General features: G+C 49.5%; 1 protein-coding gene across 8 annotated transcripts in view; it reads right to left on the bottom strand.

The window, feature by feature from the left end:
* The window catches only part of PAX5 (paired box 5), a 188,732-nt gene that overhangs the window by 45,435 nt on the left and 123,339 nt on the right, over window positions 1-19,958 (bottom strand). The window lies entirely within an intron of this gene.

A 19,958-nucleotide genomic window follows, 5' to 3' on the forward strand; every position in this document is an offset into this window, starting at 1 on the left:
AAAGAGCGGGGCTACAGCTCTTCAAACATTGCCAGTCACGTGTATGCACCAAGGTGCTCACGCACAAGACCAACAATCCAGACCCTGGGAGATGGGACTGTTCAGTGATTACCTGCTGAGCTCTGAGGACGAGACCCTACCCTGGTGGGCGGAATTGGCAGTTGCCCCTAAAAGAAAGGGATGCCCCTGCTGTCAGCCATCCTGGGAAATGGGTGGGAAATCAGGTGGCCTTGGGATGAGGGAGGGAGAGAAGGCAGAACCTTGCCCTCTTCTGGATGTGGACACTGAAGGCCAGAAGAGGTCCAGCGGTGTGGGGGACCAGCCCCTGACACCGCAGAGCCAGGCTGGGGCCCAGGGACCTCCCCTAGGGCCCAGTGGGGTGCTGCCAGCAGGACACAAGTAGATGACTTTGAGCTCCAGCACCGCTAGCAGGTGGCCCAAGAGGAGGGACCATCTCTGACCAATGCCCCCAGAGAATCCAAGGCAGCGACCATTTATGAGCCTGCCCATAATGGTCCCCCATATGAAAGAACAGCCCTTCTAGTGCCAGTCACTCAAAGACTGTCCAGCCAGCGCCCAGAGGCTGCCTCATTTCACAGGTTCTGCTTGTCTTCCAGACCCTTACAGAGCACAAGGCAGCTGCTCGACAGCAGGCCCCCTGCCCCCGCCCTCTGCTCAGCACCTCCCTGGCTTTGGACTGGGCATCTGGCTTGTGACAAGCATGGCTCGTGTCTCTTCACACGCGGCATTGCTGCAGCACAGCAGGTGCCCCAAGGTTTACCTCCCGGAGTCCTGATTGACCCCCGAACTGCACGTGACTCCCCATGAGAGCTGAGATCAGACAGAAAAGTGGGGTTGACAGAACTGACCACACTTACATGGTGATTTCAAGAGGCTTTCCCCCGCCCCGCCCCGCCGCATCCCCTCCCTCTTCTGACCCAGCAACCACAGCCCTCCACGGCAGCTCCTTTCTGCACAGAGTCTAAGCTCCAGGATCAAGTCTTTGTACCCCAAGGCTGAAATGGCAGGAGCCTACAAACGTTTAAGTGAATGAAAGGCGTGGCGCTGCTAGAGAAGCAGGAACTCTCTGGAGGCCATAATACTCCCCTCCATCTGGGGTCAAGGGCTCGCAGAGGTCTTCTTGACCAACCCCTGTGCCATTTTGCAGACGAAAAACCTGAGACCCACGGCAGGGAGAGGGGAGCAACTGGCCCATGTTTCCTAACATCAGCCCAGGAGCCACCTCTATCTTAAGCAGCATCCTGTTGGGGGTTGGGGGAGCACCCAGGCCCAACACAGTCTTCTCCACACTTGCTACAGGATTTGGTGACCCAAGGGCCACTGAAAAGATGTCTCAGGAAGCAGAGTGAGCACAAGTGTCAGAATACTCGGTGCAAGATCGTGGTGCCAGGGGCCAGACTGTGAAACGTGTAGAGAGAGCGCAGGCTGGGGCTGTTCTAATGGGTTGGCGTCCCTACCAACCCGTGCAGCACCCACTCGGCCCCGGCCCCAGACTCAAACCACAAACACCCTGATGACAACAACAAACCACAAACGCTTACATAGAAATTGTAAACACCAGGCGCTTACATAGAAATTGTAAACACCAGGCTCTGTTCTCAGTCTTTTAAATCATTAACTCATTTAACCCTCAACAACCCTATGAGGTAAGGTACAGATACTTTCCCGACTTTACAGGATAATGAGACGGAGAAAGGTCAAGTAATTTGTCCAAGGTTGCACAGTAAGGGCCAGGGTCTGAACCCAAGCAATCCAGTGGCAAAGACCACGTGTTTAGCCAGTCCACTCCACTGCCTTGCACAGGCACCTGGCTGTGCTTCTGTCCACCCGACTCTCAGCTGGGACAGCAGGCTGAGCCCTGCCTTCAGGCCACAGTGTCACCATGGCTTACTGGCTCCCTCATGCAGAAAGAAATTCAACTACACGGTTTTTGTGATATATGTGTTGAGGTGGAAGCCAGGACCACACCAGCAGGAGGCCAGATCTGCCTCCTGAAAGATGCAGGCATTATCCTGATAGGAGGCTGCCTGGTACAGGGGGCTCCTGGGGCCAAGCCCCACGAGGTCCACATCCCACCTGTCTGCCTGAGATGGATAAGAGGCTCCTGAGAAGGGAAGGGACTTGCCCCCAACACTCTACTGATTTGAGGCAAGGCTGGGACTGGAATCCAGCTCTCCTGTCTCCTGGGATTTGGTTCTTTCTTCAACAGGGGCTGTTCTTTTGGTCACATCTGAACCTCAACGGTTTCTGCCACTGTTATATATGCTTTAAAACCCTGATCCCAAAAGCAGAAATGCAGTGCCTCACCAAAGCACTCAACTCAGGAAGCTAGATTAAAAAAGCAATAAAATGAACCTAAGGAAAGGAGGAGGAAGGAATTGATAAAGAAAAGCAGAAAATAATGAATTAGGGACCAGAAAAGCAGACACAATAATAAATATACACAATAATAAATAATAAATACAACCAGGAGTTGTTCTTTGAAAAGACCAATAAGATAGACAAACCTAGGGCAAGACTCAAAAAAGAAGACACAAATATCAAGATAAGGAATGAGGAGAAGATACAACCAGAGATATGGAAGAGATGATATTTTAAAAACATAAGAAAATGCATGGACGCTCTAGCTATTAAATGTGGAAATCTTGTCAAAAGGCACAACAGTCTAGGAAAACATGAATTAGCAAAACTAACTCAAGAAGAGGTAGAAAATATGAACAGCCCAATCGTCTTAGAAAAAACAGAAAAAGTTGTTTAAAATTATTTTTTAAAATAAGGTGCCTCACCCATTTAGCTTCTTGGACAAGTTTGTTTTTGTTTTTTGGCAAGTTCTTTTAAACCTTCAAGGAACACATACTCCTATTATTAAGCTGATCCGGGATACATAAAACTAAGAAAATCTTCATTTTGCCAAGCTAACAAAATGATCCTGATTTAAAAATTGAACAAAGGTGCACAGAAATGAAAATTAATGGCTAGTCTCACAATTTATTAATATGCATGCAAAAAGCCCTACTATCTCACTGATGAAGCAACATATAGAGAGAATAGTACACCATGACCAAATAAGGTTTATGCCAGGTATGCCAGGGTGCTTCAATATTAAAGCATTCATTGGGAATTCATATTAATATATCAAAAGAAGAAAACCATAAGATTATATCAAAGCTGTGGAAAAGGCATTGGCTAAAATTAAAGAACACTTACAGCTCGATAATAAAAAGACAAACAACTCAGGGTAAAAATGGACAAAGGATCTGAATACACATTCATCTAAAGAAGATATACAAAAATGGCCAATTCGCTATCAGGGAAATGCAAATCAAAACCACAATGAAACACCACTTTGTACCCATTAGAATGGCTATAATCAAAAAGACAGATTTTGACAGCATTGGGAAAGATGTGGAAAATTGGAACCCTTATACACTGCTGGTGGGAATATAAAATGGTGCAGCCACTTTAGAAAAGTCTGGAAGTTCCTCAAAAAGTTAAACATAGAGTTACCATGTGACCCAGTAATTCACTCCAAGAGAAACAAAAACATATATCCACACAAAACATGTACACGTATGCTTAAAGCAGCATCATTCATAGTAGCCAAAAAGTGGAAACTATTCGAATATCCATCAACTGATGAATGGATAAAGAAAATATGGTGTATCCATACAATGGAATATTTGGCAATAAGAAGGAATGAGGTACTGATACATGCTACAACATGGATGAACTTGAAATCATTATGCTAAATGAAAGAAGCCAGCCACAAAAGACTACATATTGTATGATTCTATTAATATAAAATGTTCAGAATAGGCAAATCTACGGAGACAAAAAGTAGATTAGTGGTTGCCTTAGTCTGGGGGTGGGAAATAGGGCGAAGGGAGGAACTGCTAATGGATATGAGGTCTTTTTTTGGGGGTGGGTACAATGTTCTAAAATTGGTCATGGTGATGGTTGCATGACTTTGTGAGTGCACTAAAAATCATTGAATTGTATACCTCATATGGCTGTACTGTATGGTATGTGAAGTATATCTCAATAGCACTGTTATTTTTTATTCTTGCCATCTATCATCACCATAATCTTGAAAAAGAAAAAGTCATTTGACACCAAAAATGTAGGAAGGACATAATATTAAACTGTTTCTGAAACCAAATAAAATTATCTTTAAGGAAAAAATATTCAATAAAAGAAAAATTGATAAATTGGATTACTTAATAAAACAGACCAAAAACCTCTTGCCTGGTAAAAACAAAATAAGCAAGGTCAAATGATAAATGGCCGACTGGAAGAAATTATTTGCAGCATATACCATAGATAAACGTCTACTATCCCGATATATCAAGAGCACATAAGAATCAAAGAGAGAAGAACAAAAGTCCCGTAGAAAAATGGGCAAAATTCGTGAACATAAAAACTCACCAAAAAAAAAAAAATATATATATATATATGTAAAATGACAAACAAATTGAAAAGACGTTCAGTTTACTCATAATACTAGAAATGCAAATTAAATGCAAAATTGTACAACCCCATGTGGAGGAGGATTTGGCAACACCTAACAAAACTGCACAAGCGTTTACCCTTCCAACAGGCAATCTCACTTCTAGGGATTTACCCTGAACATACATACGCCTTCAGCAATACACAAATGCATACACACGGGTTAGTCACTGCAGCACTATTTGTAACTACAAATTACTGGAAACGATCTAAAGGCACAAGCCTACACAACCGGGTGAATAAACTGTGGTGTGCACACACACTGGGGTGCCGTGCAGCTGTGCAGAAGATCGAGGAGCCGGAGGGCTGTGCCTGGAATGGGTGATGGAAGCCAGGAACTGAACCCTGGTTGCCCCGCGCCTTTGCAGCAGGTTGCTGTCCTCCACACAATCCCAGGTCAGAACCCTTAGGGAACTTCAAGTTCAGGTTCCAAATGACTAACTTTGGAAAACCACGGAGGGACGATGGTAGGGAAGGCACAAAAGTAGACTCCTGGCCCTGGAGGTGCGTGAGTTTGGAATGCTCAAAATACAAACGAGTGAAGGGGAGAGGGTGCAGGGCTGGCTTAGCCACAGCTGACACTGCTGGAGGAAGTGGCCTCTGGAGGCCAGACCCATCCCGAGGGAGGAGACGCTCAAGCCAGTGTAGAGGGTGTCAGGATCAAGGGGGAAGGAAGCCACCTTCACCTGCTCAACTTTCATACAGGCCCCCAGTTGCCTCCAGAGCCAAATCTGGACTCCTGGGACTGGCAGGGGGTGTGGAATTTGGAATCACACAGGTCTGGGTGCAAACTTAACACCACCACTTCCCAGCTGTGTGACCTTTGGAAAGTAATACAATCATCTGAGCTTCAGTCTTCCTTTTGTAATTGGAAACAGAGTGTATTTATTGGGAGCAAAACAATGCGGTGCTTGCTGTGACAGTATTAAAACATGTCCGCAGAACATGTCTTCTTTGCTAGGCTTCTCATAGAGAAGCCTTGAATCTGAGCCACTTTGGTGACCTAGTCAACCAACAGAGCGACAACTTCCTTAGAGGTTCCTGTGAGCGAGGCCCTGGGCCAGGACTTCACACGCCTTATCTCAGTCAACACTCACAACAACCCCAGAATGTGGGTGCTATTATTTTCCCCACTCTACAGATGAGGAAATGAAGGCCTCAAGCAGTTGATGTGCCCAAGGTCGTACAGCTGATAATCATGATCGTTAACTTTTCTGCAGCACTTACTATATGCCAGGCACTGTTCTAACACTAGGCAGCATTCCAAACACTGTTCACCGTGTTTTGTAGATATTAACCCATTTAATCCTCAGAAACTCTGTTAGGTAAGTCCTACTATTATCCCCATTTTACAGATGTGGAACTAAAACACAAAGAGGTTAGGTACCTGCCCAACGTCTCACAGCTAGTAAGAAACGGAGCCATATCCAAACTTAGGCATTCTGGCACCAGATTCCTCACACTCCCCCAGTGCCCTGGGCACTTGTCCTTTTCCTGCCCGTAAACTGGAGGTCCCCAGACAGCAAGAGCTGCTCACATCCCTCCCTTCCCTGCACTGGCCGGGCACACAGTAGGTGCTCAGAAAACATTTGCCAAGGTGAAATTAATCAAAAGACATTGGTTCTCCCGTCTGAAAGAAACTTTGGTTCCCACCTCATCAACATCTCAGAAAGCCCTTCATCATGAACTCCACAAGATAACTAGCCCTGATTTATCTGGTTTTTTGTTTGGATGCATACAGGCCATTTCTAGGTAGGCTCTCCCTATGTACACTAATGGGGGGAAATCTGAATCCAATTAACTTCAAAGTTAGCTCATAATGAACTTATCTCATTTTGCTACCAGCTCCATTCTCATCGTGTGGCAGTAATTAACCACTGGGGGTTGTCACTCCCAGACACATGACATGGAGATCCTCCCATCCCCTCACTTCAAACCCTTACAGAATTCATTACCCTGACAGTGTGCAAACCCTTCATTTTGAATACCGCAGGGCACCAACCAAACTCCCCCTCTATCTGCCTGACTGTGTGTGTGAGTGAGAGAAAGAAGAAAGCAAGCCACTGAGAAGGCATGAGTTATTGTGAACAAGACGGGAGCAGGATGCTGGTGATGGTTCAATGGCCAGAGAGGGTCTGCCAGCCTTGACAGCCCTGGGTTGGAGGTTCTTCCCAGAGGAGGGGAGTCTCCACCCACAAAGCCCAAGCTCTAAGGGAATATGGCGGAGCTGGCTGGGGAAGGCTAAGTCCCTTCAAAACTGGCGATCATATCCACTGGGGACTCTTAATGCCCAGGAAGCCTGCACACCCCAGGCCGGGGCAACGGTGACTTGCTGTGTGACCTCAGGTAAGTTCTACCACCTCTCTGGGCCTTAGTTTTCCCAACAGAACACTCAAGCAGTGGGAACAGATGGTCTCTGAGGGATTTTTCTGCTCCAACATTCTATAGGTCAGAGGCCTCATTTTACCCCTGTGTTGTTGGAAATGGAGGCCGGGCCAGCTGCTATAGAGATGGAAGTTCCTGCCCGCCTAGCCTCAGCACTCCTGCCTAAAGCATCAGGTACCCTGGGGCCCCTGGATTAAATCCTAGTGAAAGCAGGGTAAGCATCAGTCTTGTTTCTGTCTTTAGGAAAGGAACTTATGGCAGGAGATGGGGGCTGTCGACCTGCACTTTATTGCCATGGCCCCCTCACCAAATGTCCACAAGGGCGACCAGGCACCTGGCCCAGAAAGCAGCTCCTACTCGGCTGTGGCTAGTTTTCAGAAGAAGCTGGTTTCACTTCATTTGGGAATCGCCTGTCTACGTGAATGTTGACTCAAATCCAGTTTCTAAAATGTACACTGAGGGCCAAAGAAAACTTATCCAAAGCCCATGTTTAGCCCTCAGACTGCCAATTCTCAACCCTTCCTATCCTCAAAGCTCTCGAATCCTGTCTGAACCTCCCCACACCATCACCCCCACCAGCTTCACCAGCTGCCAGGCCTTTTAAGGACATGAGCCCTGCCTGGGTGTCCAGGTAACTACGAAAGAGTAACCTGCAGGGAAGAACAGGCCAGGGGATGGAGAAAAAGCACTGCAGGAGGCGACTGCTGAGAAACTGGGGCACAACCACAGCCAGCTCCCTGGGGCCATTCTAACCTCCTGTCATCTTCGTTGTTTCTGGGGGCGGGGGGGACAGGCCCAGCCTCCCAGCCACGCCAGCTTCCAAGACACCCGTTCTCCCTCAAGCCCAGTCAGTCCCCAAGCCCCTCCTGACTCTCCATGGCCTTGGTGCCCTCTCCTTCCTGGCCCGACCTGCCAGGTCAGACTGTTCTTCCCTTCACTCTGTTTCCTGGCAACCTCCCCTCAGCCCCCTGCCCTGTCCCTGCCCTACCGTCTGTCTGGATGGCCTGTCAAGGCTGCTCTTCCAGAGCAGCCACCAAACCGGCATCCAGCCACCAAACCGCTCAGCTCACCCTGAAGGACAGCTTGGAATCGCGCGGGAACTCAGTGAGGGCTCCGAAGCCAACGGTTCTGATTCTATCTTGGTTCAATAATTTAACCAGAACTGCAGACACTTCTACTTTTACAACATTTTCTCAGAAAACACTTCATCAGAGTCACAGAACCATGAGAAGCCTTTTGTATGTTAAGAAACATTATGAAAACTTAAAAGAAAAGGTCATAAAGGTGGGAAGCATAGCCTTTCCATGTCACGGGGCACGATTTAACAGGCACACCCAAGGATCATACTTCTAAGAGAATATGCCTGTGTTTGATGATTCTTTACTGTTTGATTAGAACCTAGAAATAGGGAAGTTACACATTAATGTGTAGATTTCTATCAAGTAGAAAAGATAACCCCAAAGGTTTGAGTTTATTGCCCTGTAGGGCATTAACCAATTTTGTATCTAATCTAGCAATTTTATTCCAAAATTTAAAAAAAATGCCTTTCTCCATGGACAGTATAAACCCTGTTCCTCAAATGTTCTTGGAACCACTTTTTTTTTTTTTTTTTTTTTTTTTTGCGGTACGTGGGCCTCTCACTGTTGTGGCCTCTCCCGTTGCAGAGCACAGGCTCCGGACGCTCAGGCTCAGCGGCCATGGCTCACGGGCCCAGCCGCTCCGCGGCATGTGGGATCTTCCCGGACCGGGGCACGAACCTGTGTCACCTGCATCGGCAGGCGGACTCTCAACCACTGCGCCATCAGGGAAGCCCTCTTGGAACCACTTTTATCTTTTTATAGGTTCGCTCATTAACACGAGTTGAGTAAAATCTTCATGTGTTCATTCTATATTTGTACATGAGCTATGTTCTTAATTTTTAAAAAATTATACATTGACACTCGTTATAGGAAAAAGCCAACAAACCGTGAGTGAGATGAGTTGAAGATTTTCAACCAACACCAAAGCAGGTGACAGTAAACAACTGCCACCGTAGGAGAGGGAGAGACAAACAACCCAACACCCAGGACCTGGGAAGGGGATTAATCCTGCTGCACAAACCCCCGGCGTGTGTGTACACGAAGTGCGTATGCCACCAGGCTCATTCTTTCCAGCTGGCGTTTGAAATGTGTGACAGTTTGAACAGGGGCTGCTCCGGAGTCTCCCTTTGTTCAGAACTGCCACAAGCAAAGGGTGCGTGAGCTGGGGAGTGCAGGGGGAGTGTTTCACCTAGAGGGGAAAGGCTGGCAACGAGGGAGTAGCCCAATTGCCTGCACACAATGGATGTGCTAATTGCAGAGGGGTCTATCCAGTCATTAAAGCAGACCTGGCCCCTGGCTCCTAATGACAGGTTTATCAGCCATTAGTTTAGGTGGTGTTATTTACTTAGAAAGAATAACCCTCAATTTCTTCCCCCCAAATTGCTTAATCCCCACTTTCAACTAATTCTGACTAGCCCTCCTCTAATTGCCCTGGCTAAAGATCTAATCTGGATTTGTCCAGCAGGGAAGACAGCTCTGAGAATTCATTCCTCAGGGCTCTGTTTACTTTGCAGCCTCAAGCCTCCCCATTCCTTCATTCCAACCCACCTCATCTACTCCCCTGGAATCACTGGGAACTTCCGGACTCCAACAACTGTGTTTCAATTTCAAGAAAATGTTTGAATTTCATCTGCCTGGCATTTTAGAGCAGATACTGGGGCTCAGTCAATATTTCCATGTACATTTATGACACGATCTGCCTCAACCAGCAACTGTTGATCCAATGTAATAAACCAACAAAGGCAGGGTTCTAGCGAGCAAAGTGGCTCTGCCGCGCTCATGGTTCCAGGCATCCCTGCCAGGACAGGTGCTGCTCCAGGGAGAGGCAGAAGCCAGTATTTACAGCAAGAGGACAGCAAGGGCCACTGTGGGCTAGCTCAGGTCTTCACTCAGTCATTTGTTCACTCATTCATTCATGAATTATCTGATCCCTACTGAGTTCTAGCACCAGAGGACCTGGAGATGATAATAACAGTAATAGTAATAATGATATCCACAACAATAACAATGATTGTTTATTCAGCTCTTACCATGCACCAGGCACCATTCGAAGTGCTTGTATGTATGATCTCATTTAAGTGTCACAGCCACCCTGGGAGATATAAACCTTTATAATCCCTAATTTGCAGATAAGATGGTGGCACTTGGAGGCAAACTGAGGCCAACTGATGCCAGAGTCCATACCTTCACCACCCCCTTCCCCTCATATTCTTCTTCAATAGGTGAATCGCAAAAAACAAAACACACCTCCTTTTGACCTGCAATTCTACTTCTAGGACTTTACCTACGGAAACACACAGAAAAGTACACCAAGATTTACATTTAATGGGAAGGAAGGAGGGAAGGTGGGGAGGGAGGGAGACAATCCAAGTGTCTATCATAATGGCTGGATTAAATAAATTACGATACTTCCCTGTGATGGAATATTGCACACTTCTGAAAAACAACAAGGCAGATTTGAGTGTGCGGACTGTGGAAAGAGCTCCAATATACATTATTGAGTGAATAAAGCAAAGTGCAGAAGAGCACTGTGCACAGTGTGATTTTATTTGTGCCAGTAAAAAGTGGATAAATCTATCTACTGATAGATGCATAAAAATGTTACTGAAAGTATACACAAGACACGGTTAACTTTGGGGTGAGGGATTACGGATGGGAGGGCTGAGGTTGGGGAAAGGAGAACTATTTTTCATTTTATATTTTTCTGTATGGTTTAAATATTTAACAACATGCATGTATTACTTTTTATTCAAAATTAACTTTCTGATTTAAAATTAACTTTTTCTTAAGAATCAGACACTGTCTGTGCCCCAAGGGGCTACTGACAGTCTTGAAGGGGAGGTAATAATGAATCTAGGATGCACAAAGGGCACACTCCCCCCCTCCCCGCTGCTCCCATCTCAGCAGCTCCTGGGCCAGAGCTGTCATGGTGGGAACTCCTTGCTTTCAAGGACAGCATCATGATGCCAGGAGCATCTTGGCCAAGTCACACATCCACAGCTTATGGTCCCACCAGGCTTCCCCCACGCCAGTAACCAGCCCTTCACGGATAGAAAATGCAGTGATGTCCCGCCCATCCAAAATGTGCCATCAGGGAAGCTCAGTTCTGACAATCTGGCTGTGAGCAGCCAAAAGGTGGGCACAAAGCCTGTCCCTAGAGCCCCCTTGGGCACCAGCTCTGGCAGGCCAGGTCCTCATCTGCACACAGTTCCAACGAGCTCAGTGGCTTGGTTTCCCAGCTGCCAGCAGATTGAAAACAGCAAAATAAGAAGAGGGAGAGAGACTTATAGAGCCAGGCAAACTGATGTTAGGAGAAGTGACAGGTGAGCAGCAAGGATGGAGATGGGAAAACAATATAATCTGACATAAGAAGCCCAAACCTCAGCAGTCTGGGGTGCTTGGCTGGGGGCAAGCTGCCTGCTTACAGACCTCCAGAGCCTTCGCCACTGCAGCGGTTGAGGTTCAGGGATGCTGGTTCACGGAGATGAACCTGGGTGCTGTCATTGGAGGAGGGTGAACTTCTGTCTCTCCAGCATGATTATGTGCATCTCTTATCTGAGAAACTGATATGACAAACCAGTGTTTTGAAAGTTGGCTTGGGACCTATATAATCATAAGTAGCAGATGGAGAAAAGCCCAATTGTCCATCTCAGTCCAGGATGGGTCCTTGGAGAACCCTTGTACAGTGCATGGCAATGGAAAAGACCACCAGGAGATACGATTGCTGATGGAAACCCTCCTCACCTCCACTCCTGGTTATGGTATGCACCCACCCAAGCTGGCTGGAGGATATTGAAAATGTATTCTTGCCTCCCAATGTCTCGGAACCATGGAGTCCCATGGCTGGACTGAAACTTGGAGGTGTCCCAGTCCCCCCGCCACCCTGACTCAGGTCTGACAATATTCTCATCACGTTTACCCACCCCAAGCTGCTAATGCAGAACACACTTCCCAAATCTAATGGTTGGGAGTCTCTTCCTTCCCAAGAATTGGTTTATACATAAACTAGACGATTATTAAATGGAAAGTGGAATGAATAAGTGAATACACAGAAAGCAACAAGTTCCCCTGAGGTGACCTTCCAGATTGGGGGACTTTAAATCTTTGTAAAAGGGCACAGTGTGGCATGGTAGTTAGGGACAAAGGCCACAGCCTGGCAGTCTCAATTCAGACCCTGGGTCCACCCTTGTTGGCTGTGTGATCTTGAGCAAGTTGCTTAGCCTCTCTATGTCCGTTTTCTCATCTGTACATGAAGATCTGCCTCATCGTGTTGTTGCATGGATTAAGTTAACAAATGCATGTAAAGCCCCCAGCACAGGGCCCAGCACAGAGCAAACACTCAATAGTGCCACCATAGCTCCATAGCTCACCCGAGAGCACAGCCAGATCAGTGTTTGAAAGTGTGGCTCTGCTCTCCTCAAGCCATTGTCAGAACCTGCAATGGCTCCCCACTGCCAACCCGGCAAAGACCACACCGTTAGCTAAAAACACGAGCCCACCCAGAGCCCAAATCCCAGTCCTGACTCCTACCCGCCGTGTGACCTTGGGCGAGTGATCCAGCCTCCCTTTCCTCACATGTTTAAGGAAGCAGGAAGGCTCCGCAACAGTTCCTCCCTGGTGGGGTGATTGTGCGTGAGGCGAGTGCCTGGCTCGAGCCCCTCACTGCCCACTCCCTACGCAAGCACACTGCCCTTTCGGGCCGCCTGTCTTCCTTTGTGCCCCATAAATCATTTGAAGAACGAAATGTGAAAGACGGTAAGTGAAGAAGGAAGCCATACTCTACACGAAGGTGGAAAGTCTCAGAAAGCTCACCCACCCACCGCTGGGTGTCCCCGCCGTGCAGTTGAATTCACATACGACGGTTGGAGCTCTGCTGAGCTCTATTTGCCAGGTACTCTTCTATGTGCTTTATGAGCCTTGTCTCATTTAATCATCAAAACAATCCTACAAGGTAGAAGTTATTATTATTGCTGTTGCTGATACTGAGAGGATGAGCCTAGAGATTAAGCGCACCGGCTCTGGGAGCATACTACTGGATTCAAATCCCAGCTCTGCTCCTGACTAGTTGTTTTGTAATCTTGGGCAAGATTTCACCTCAGTTTCCTCATCTATAAAATGGGGCTAATAATAACACCATCTTCTTAGAGTGTTTAAAAGGATGAAAGAGGGGCTTCCCTGGTGGCACAGTGGTTAAGAATCTGCCTGCCAATGCAGGGGACACGGGTTCGATCCCTGGTCCAGGAAGATCCCACATGCCATGGAGCAACTAAGCTCATGCACCACAACTACTGAGCCTGCGCTCTAGAGCCGGCGAGCCACAACTACTGAAGCCCTCACGCTTAGAGCCCATGTTCCACAAGAGAAGCCACTGCAATGAGAAGCCCATGCACCGCAACGAAGAGCAGCCCCTGCTCACTGCAACTAGAGAAAAACCCACGTGCAGCAACGCAGACCCAACGCAGCCAAAAGTAGTAAAAAAAAAAAAAAAAAAAAAAAAAGGATGAAAGAGTTACTACAGGTGAGGCCCTTAGAAAGGTGCCTGGCCCATGTAAGTACTCCCAGCTACGCTTGTTATTCCCTCCAGTATTTAGAGGAGGCCACTGAAGCTGAGAGAGGTTAAGTAACTTGCCCGAGGTTGCACAGGCAGAAAATGGGCCAGGCAGGGCTGTGGGGCAGGATTAGCAATCAGGCAGCCTGTGCTCTTAACCACCAAGCTCCAAATCTAGGGTGGGTTTGAAATGAAGTCAAGCATGGTGGGAAGCACCTACTGGACCTTTCCAGCTAAAGGGTGAGGTCAGGGCTTGAGGACCGAGTGTAAAAGCCCTGGACCGGGAGTCGGAACGCCCTCCACGTCCTACTGGGCCTTCAGGCAGATCCTCCCCTCTCTGAACATTCTCATCTGTGAACCCAGAGTCCAGATCCCAGGCCACCCACCTGGGAGGAGATCAGACAATGGCAGAGACCTGAGGATGTGTATTATCAGGCTCTCAGCCTCCTTCCATGTCCGGCTGACAGCCCATTTATTTTAAGAAATAGTCAATAGGTACACGTCGAAGTCAGAAAAGCCTCAGATAAGCTTCTGATCTCTTGAAAAGGGACCAAGGCCTGTCACAAATCCTAAACCAGTGCCTTGGCCCATCCACTTCTGGTCTAGAGGGTAACAGGCTGGTGGATGCCACGAGATATGGGCCCAGAACCAACAGAGCCGAACCAGATGACACCCTCTCCCTCCAATTGTTTCCCCAAACCACACAGCAAGATTGGAAACCACCACCAAGGGGGCCCACACGAGACGCAGGCTGGGCAGGTGTGCTGCTTGCCGAGGAAAACCAAGCCCACCCCGCAGAGGCACCTCCCAGGGTACACGGCAAATTAATGTGCTGCAGAGAACATGCATTAAATTGTGCTGCTGGCCTGCGCCGCAGGCTGCTGAAGCACCAGCCCAGCCCTCCCCAGCCCTCCCCTCCCAGAGACGCTGAGTCAGGTGCCGGGGCTTCTGAGAAGCCCAGCGTAGCTTGGGCTCTTCTTTGCAAGCCATTGCCAGTTCTGGGATTGCCCGTGCCCTGCCTCTCTCCTGGGCCATCAGGAGACCCAAATGGGATCACAGAAGTGAGAGTGCTTCGTGCAACACGGAACGGGCCCTACTGAGCAGGGGCATCACGTGGGGACAAGTGCACGAGTCCGTCGAGCCTGGGTTCAATTTGCCAGTTATTCACCATATCAGTGGCCACAGCTGGGGAAACCGAGGCTCAGAGAGGCTCAGAGTAGCAAAGATCCCACATGCAGCAAAGAGCAGCCCTGAGATTCAGTTCCTGTAATCGGACTGCAGGCTTCCTGGAGGCGGCAGGACTGGAACTGGGTCTCAGTGGGTAAGCTTCCTCCAGGGGGATCGGGAACACGGCTCAGGCTGACTCAGGGCCGGTGGGCAGTACTGGTGGGTCCCATCATGCCAGGGAATGAGCCTCGAGGGGCAGCGTGCTTGGGACTGGTCTGAGTCTCCTCAGGCACAGGCAGAAGTTGGGGTGAGGTGGGTGGGCATCTGGGGTGTAAGGTAGGAGGACCAGGTCCCAGATGTGGGACCGAGAGCAAGGCTGAGAAGAGAACACACATGTTGTGTGAGTAGCCTTCACACTGTCTTGAAAGCCACTTTGGAACTGGAGAGCACCAGAGCCCAAAGAACACGACAGGTCGACCAGGCAGGGGTTCCAGCTGTGTTCCCTGGGGCTTCCTGGGCCGCCTCGGGGGGCCTCTGGGATGGCCAACCTCTCAGCCACTGAACCTCAATTCTGACTGTTTACATAAAGGCTTCCCAGGAAGATTTCATCTGAACAAAAGTTTTCTTGACAAAAACTAAAACAAAACAAAACAGAAACAAAAAACTTAATTGCTGGAAAATCAGTAATTGCCTATAATACACTGCAGGTGAATGAAGAAGCCCCTTTGAGGGCGAGGCCTTTCCCAGAGTGTGTCACACAGTAGGCCCAGGCCCTCCAGCTCCCACAGCCCCCGATCCAAACAGGTGTGGGCACTGGTGAACAAGCCAGGCTCCTGCCCATCTGTATCTAAACCTGCTGTGCGATTTGTGTGTGTGCGTGTGCATGTGTGTGTGCATGATTTTTGTCACATCTTTGTATTTATTGAACCTGCCGGACAGGACCAGGTAGGGGAACACACTCAAGAACCCGACTTCCCAGAATGTGCCACTGGCTTCTTCCCTCTGTGCTACCAACAAATGACTGCACTTCCGTGAGCCTCGCTTTCCAAATCCACAGAATGGGGATATACCCTTTGCCCTGCCTCCCAGGGTTCCTGGGCTTTGGAAATGGAGGAAGGAGAGATGGGGGAAATGAGAATGACAGGGAGGAAGAAGCCAGAGCCCCTTCTGGTGAAAAAATGGAAACATTCAAACATACAACCCAATGTGGCACCAGCTTGGGTTTGAAAGTCCGGAAGGCCGGTGTTTGCTACCCCCTTCAACCAAGCACTATTTATGTGGTCTCAGCAGGTTTCTTAATTTCTGCCACTCAGTTTCCTTGTCTACAAAATGGGATATAATACCCATTTCACAGGGTTATTTGAGGTCTGAACCATGTCATCGTGGAGCCTGGACTCATGGCCAGCACATGGTCGAAGGCCTCTCCCGTCCCCACCTGCCCAGGCCCCAGAGCCCAGGTTCCCCTCCCATCATGAGCCCCTTCTGCTTCGGCCGTCCCCACCAAAATGAACCTCACCGTGCAGGAGGGCTGGGAGAATTAAAACACGCAATCAAACAGCTTCTTGATGGGAAATACTTTAGAAATTTTCGGCTCCATTTACTTCTCAATCTAATTTTGTCCTCGGGTGCACATTAGGAGTGAGATGGGATCTCATGTGGTTTGCCCGCGCTCCACACACCAGCAGGAGGCGGCCCGCGTGTCTCCACTACTTTGAGTGGCATAATGAGGGCGCCCTTGAGCAAGAAGTCCCGTCCTGGACACCCTGGCACCCACGGCCCAGCCTCTCCCACCGGTGCCCCTGGGTGGGCGTTGGGGGAGGTATCACCAAGTCACAGCCCCTGCGCATCCACGGCTAGCTCAGGCCCCAGTGCAGACGCCTGTCACCACCCACCCCTCAACTGTCTCCCTGCCCGGCTCCAGCCTCCTCCAGGACCCCAGCCCCTCTGCAGACGGATCCTGCACTCCTCACCCCCACCACCCCAGCATCAAGTCCAGACTCCTCGCTGCCCTCCGTTCCTGCTGGAGGAGCAGAGCCTCCAGCTCCCCAGCCCCTACTCCAGTCCCAAATGGCTTGCTTTCCCCCAGCCGCCTCCAAACCTCAGCAATGTTGCTGCTCTGCCTTGGCAGCTCTGGGCAAACACCACCCACGTCACCTCCTGCGGAAAACCTTCTCAGATGCCCCACCCCGCCCTTCCCTGCCCACCCATTAGTCCTCTCAGAACCCCTGTGCGCGCTCCACGTCACAGCGCTCATCAGGCTGCCCAGGATGGCTGTCCATAGAAGACACAAGACTGAACCCTTCCAGGGCAGGGACGGTGTCCCACTCATTCATCTGCTTTCCCGTGGAGGTGGCGCGGTGCTCAGCTGGGGCCAAAGAAATGCTTACTGGTTCATTCATTCATTCAGAAAACCTTTCCAAGCCTTTCTTCTAGGCCAAGCCCTGTGTCAGGTACTGGGAGTCTGTGTCCTTAAGAACAAGAAGCTTTCTCTTTGAGACCAACGGGTGATAACTTTCCATCATCCCCACTGCAGAAAAGCCGCCAGCCAAAGCTCAGTTCTAGCAAAGGGAAGTGCCTCTAGCCACCCCCAGAATTCCCCAGGGCTGGGACTGGGCCACTGGGTCCTTGCTTCTTCCCTCTCCCTTACTCTTTAGTCCAGTTACTCAGCAAGAGTCATCAAATCCTGGAGAAACAGCCCAACTCCACCTCCAGGCTCCAGGGCCCACTGCAGCTTCTCTCTAGCGCTTTCCTGGTGACCAGTACAGTCACTTCCCCCACTCTTTGGGTGCTTTCCGACCTGGGCGCAGACGTCCTTGGGTCTGAATTTAATGATGCCTCAAATCCTACGGAAGGGGTTGACTGTAGTCGATAAATGACTCAAAGAACAAGACCCTCCTAACCGCCAAAGCCATGGTGCTTCTCAGTCCCGCTAGCTTGGATCTCTTTGCTCGCTCCCTAATTCTTCAAACATCTTTGGCCACCTCACACCATTTTGTTTTTTGGGTTTTTTTAAAAAATACATTTTATCACAGTCTTTTTTTTTCTATTAAATTTATTTATTTTATTTTTGGCTGTGTTGGGTCTTCCTTGCTGCGTGCGGGCTTTTCTCTAGTTGGGTCGACCGGGGGCTACTCTTCCTTGCGGTGCGTGGGCTTCTCATTGCAGTGGCTTCTCTTGTTGCAGAGCACGGGCTCTAGGCGCGAGGACTTCAGTAGTTGTGGCACTTGGGCTCAGTAGTTGTGGCTCACGGGCTCTAGAGCACAGGCTCAGTAGCTGTGGCACACAGGGTTAGTTGCTCTGTGGCATGTGGCATCTTCCCGGACCAGGGCTCGAACCCGTGTCCCCTGCATTGGCAGGTGGATTCGTAACCACTGCGCCCCCAGGGAAGCCCCCTTCTTTTGTTTTGGGAATTTTCCACCTTAAGAGTTTAGGCTCCTCACAACACAAGTCAGGAGCTTGACCTCCCAGCCTCCCTTGCAGCTGGAGCACAGGAGCCATCCTGGCTCCATCAAGTAGACACACGTGTGTGAGTCGTTAGTCTAGAGGCAAGTGACGCAGAGAAGTAGGTGCCTGTGGGATAGAGGTTCTACTGGTGACATCTGGTGTCCAGTGACAGCGACGTGAGCTGAGGGCTCTGTGTCCACAGGCCAAGGTGTGGCGTTTCCACAAGACCAGTTCTGTGCTGTTTCAGGTGTGGTTCAGGTGTGGTTCCTGGCTGTGAAGCCTCCAAGCCTGGTTCTGTGGGCCTCTTGCGAGTCTTAAGTTCTACTTAAGCAGCCAGAGAGAATTCTGTTGTTCCCACCTCAGGGCTGTGACTGCTCTAGGCTCCCAGATGGAGCACATTCATGGTCTGCTTTGTCCTTCACCAATCACCTCTTCCCAGACTTGTCCATGGCTTCTTCTCTCTAGCCATCCTTGTTCTCCAGTTTCTTCCTAGAGTTCTGCTGCTCTCAGGCCTTCATATCTATGCATCTTCACTAGGTGACCCATCTCCTCCATGCCCAAGACTTCCAAATTGGTATCGCCAGCCCTAACCCTTCCTCCATCACCCTCCGGACGTTTCCACCTGGGTGTCCCTGGGCCACCAGAAAATATCCAAACCAGCTCTTCTTCCTGTCATCTTTGTCTCAGCTGGTGGCTCCATTATCCACCCAGTCCCCCAAACTCTAACCAGGGGAGCCATCCTTGACTTCCACGTCTCACCTATCCCCTACATCTGACTATCGCCAATTCTACCCCTCAAAATTTTTCCTCCAGGGGCTTCCCTAGTGGCACAGTGGTTGGGAGTCCGCCTGCCGATGCAGGGAACACGGGTTCGTGCCCCGGTCCAGGAAGATCCCACGTGCTGTGGAGCTGCTGGGCCCGTGAGCCATGGCCGCTGAGCCTGTGCGTCCGGAGCCTGTGCTCCGCAACGGGAGAGGCCACAGCAGTGAGAGGCCCGCGTACCGCAAAAAAGAAAAAAAAATTTTTTTCCTCCATACTCATATCCACTGCCTCAGTGCAGGTCCTCATCCTTTCTCTCCTGGACTTTTACACCCATCTTTGATGAGTTCAGTCTTCTTGCTGGTCTCATCCACACTACGTTCACCCTCTGTCAAGTCCCCAGAGAGAGTTCTTGGAAGATGCCACTCCCTACTTAAAACCCCTCAAGGCTCCCCAGAATCCACAGGTTATGATCCCAGGTCCTTGGGAGCCTCTGTGGTCTGACCTTTTCTCATCTTCAGCTGCACAACTCGCCACTCCTGGGGCTGCTGGCTCTTCCTCACCTACCTGGTGCTGTTTCTGCCTCTCTAACTTGTTCCCTCTGCCTGGTAATGTTCTTCCTCATCTGCCCTCCCCAGCCTGGCTAATTCCTACTCAGTCCAATCAACTCCAATGTCACCTCCTGCAGGAAGCCTTCCTTGGCCACCTCCCCACACAAGCGCAGGAAGGCATAGGTGGCCCTCCTCTGCTCCTGTGACATCTACCACATGCTTCTCTCATGGTAGTTCCATCTTTTAAAAACATTTATTGGGCACTTTTGATGGGGGCAGAACCTTGCTAAGACTCTTCCATGCATTATCTCATTGAATCCTCATAACAGGCTTATGAGTGTTATTCTCATTGCCAGGTGAGGAAACTGAGGGTTATAAAGTTGGAGTGACCATCCCATGACCAGCAGCTAGACAGTGGAGTCTAGGATTGGAACCCAGGGCTGTCTGATACCATGCCTTGTCTGACATCACCATCCCTAACAGTGATGCTCTGTTGCT

The sequence above is a fragment of the Lipotes vexillifer genome, unplaced genomic scaffold (assembly GCF_000442215.2).
Source record: "Lipotes vexillifer unplaced genomic scaffold, Lipotes_vexillifer_v1.1 scaffold920, whole genome shotgun sequence".
Lineage (NCBI taxonomy): Eukaryota > Metazoa > Chordata > Mammalia > Artiodactyla > Lipotidae > Lipotes > Lipotes vexillifer.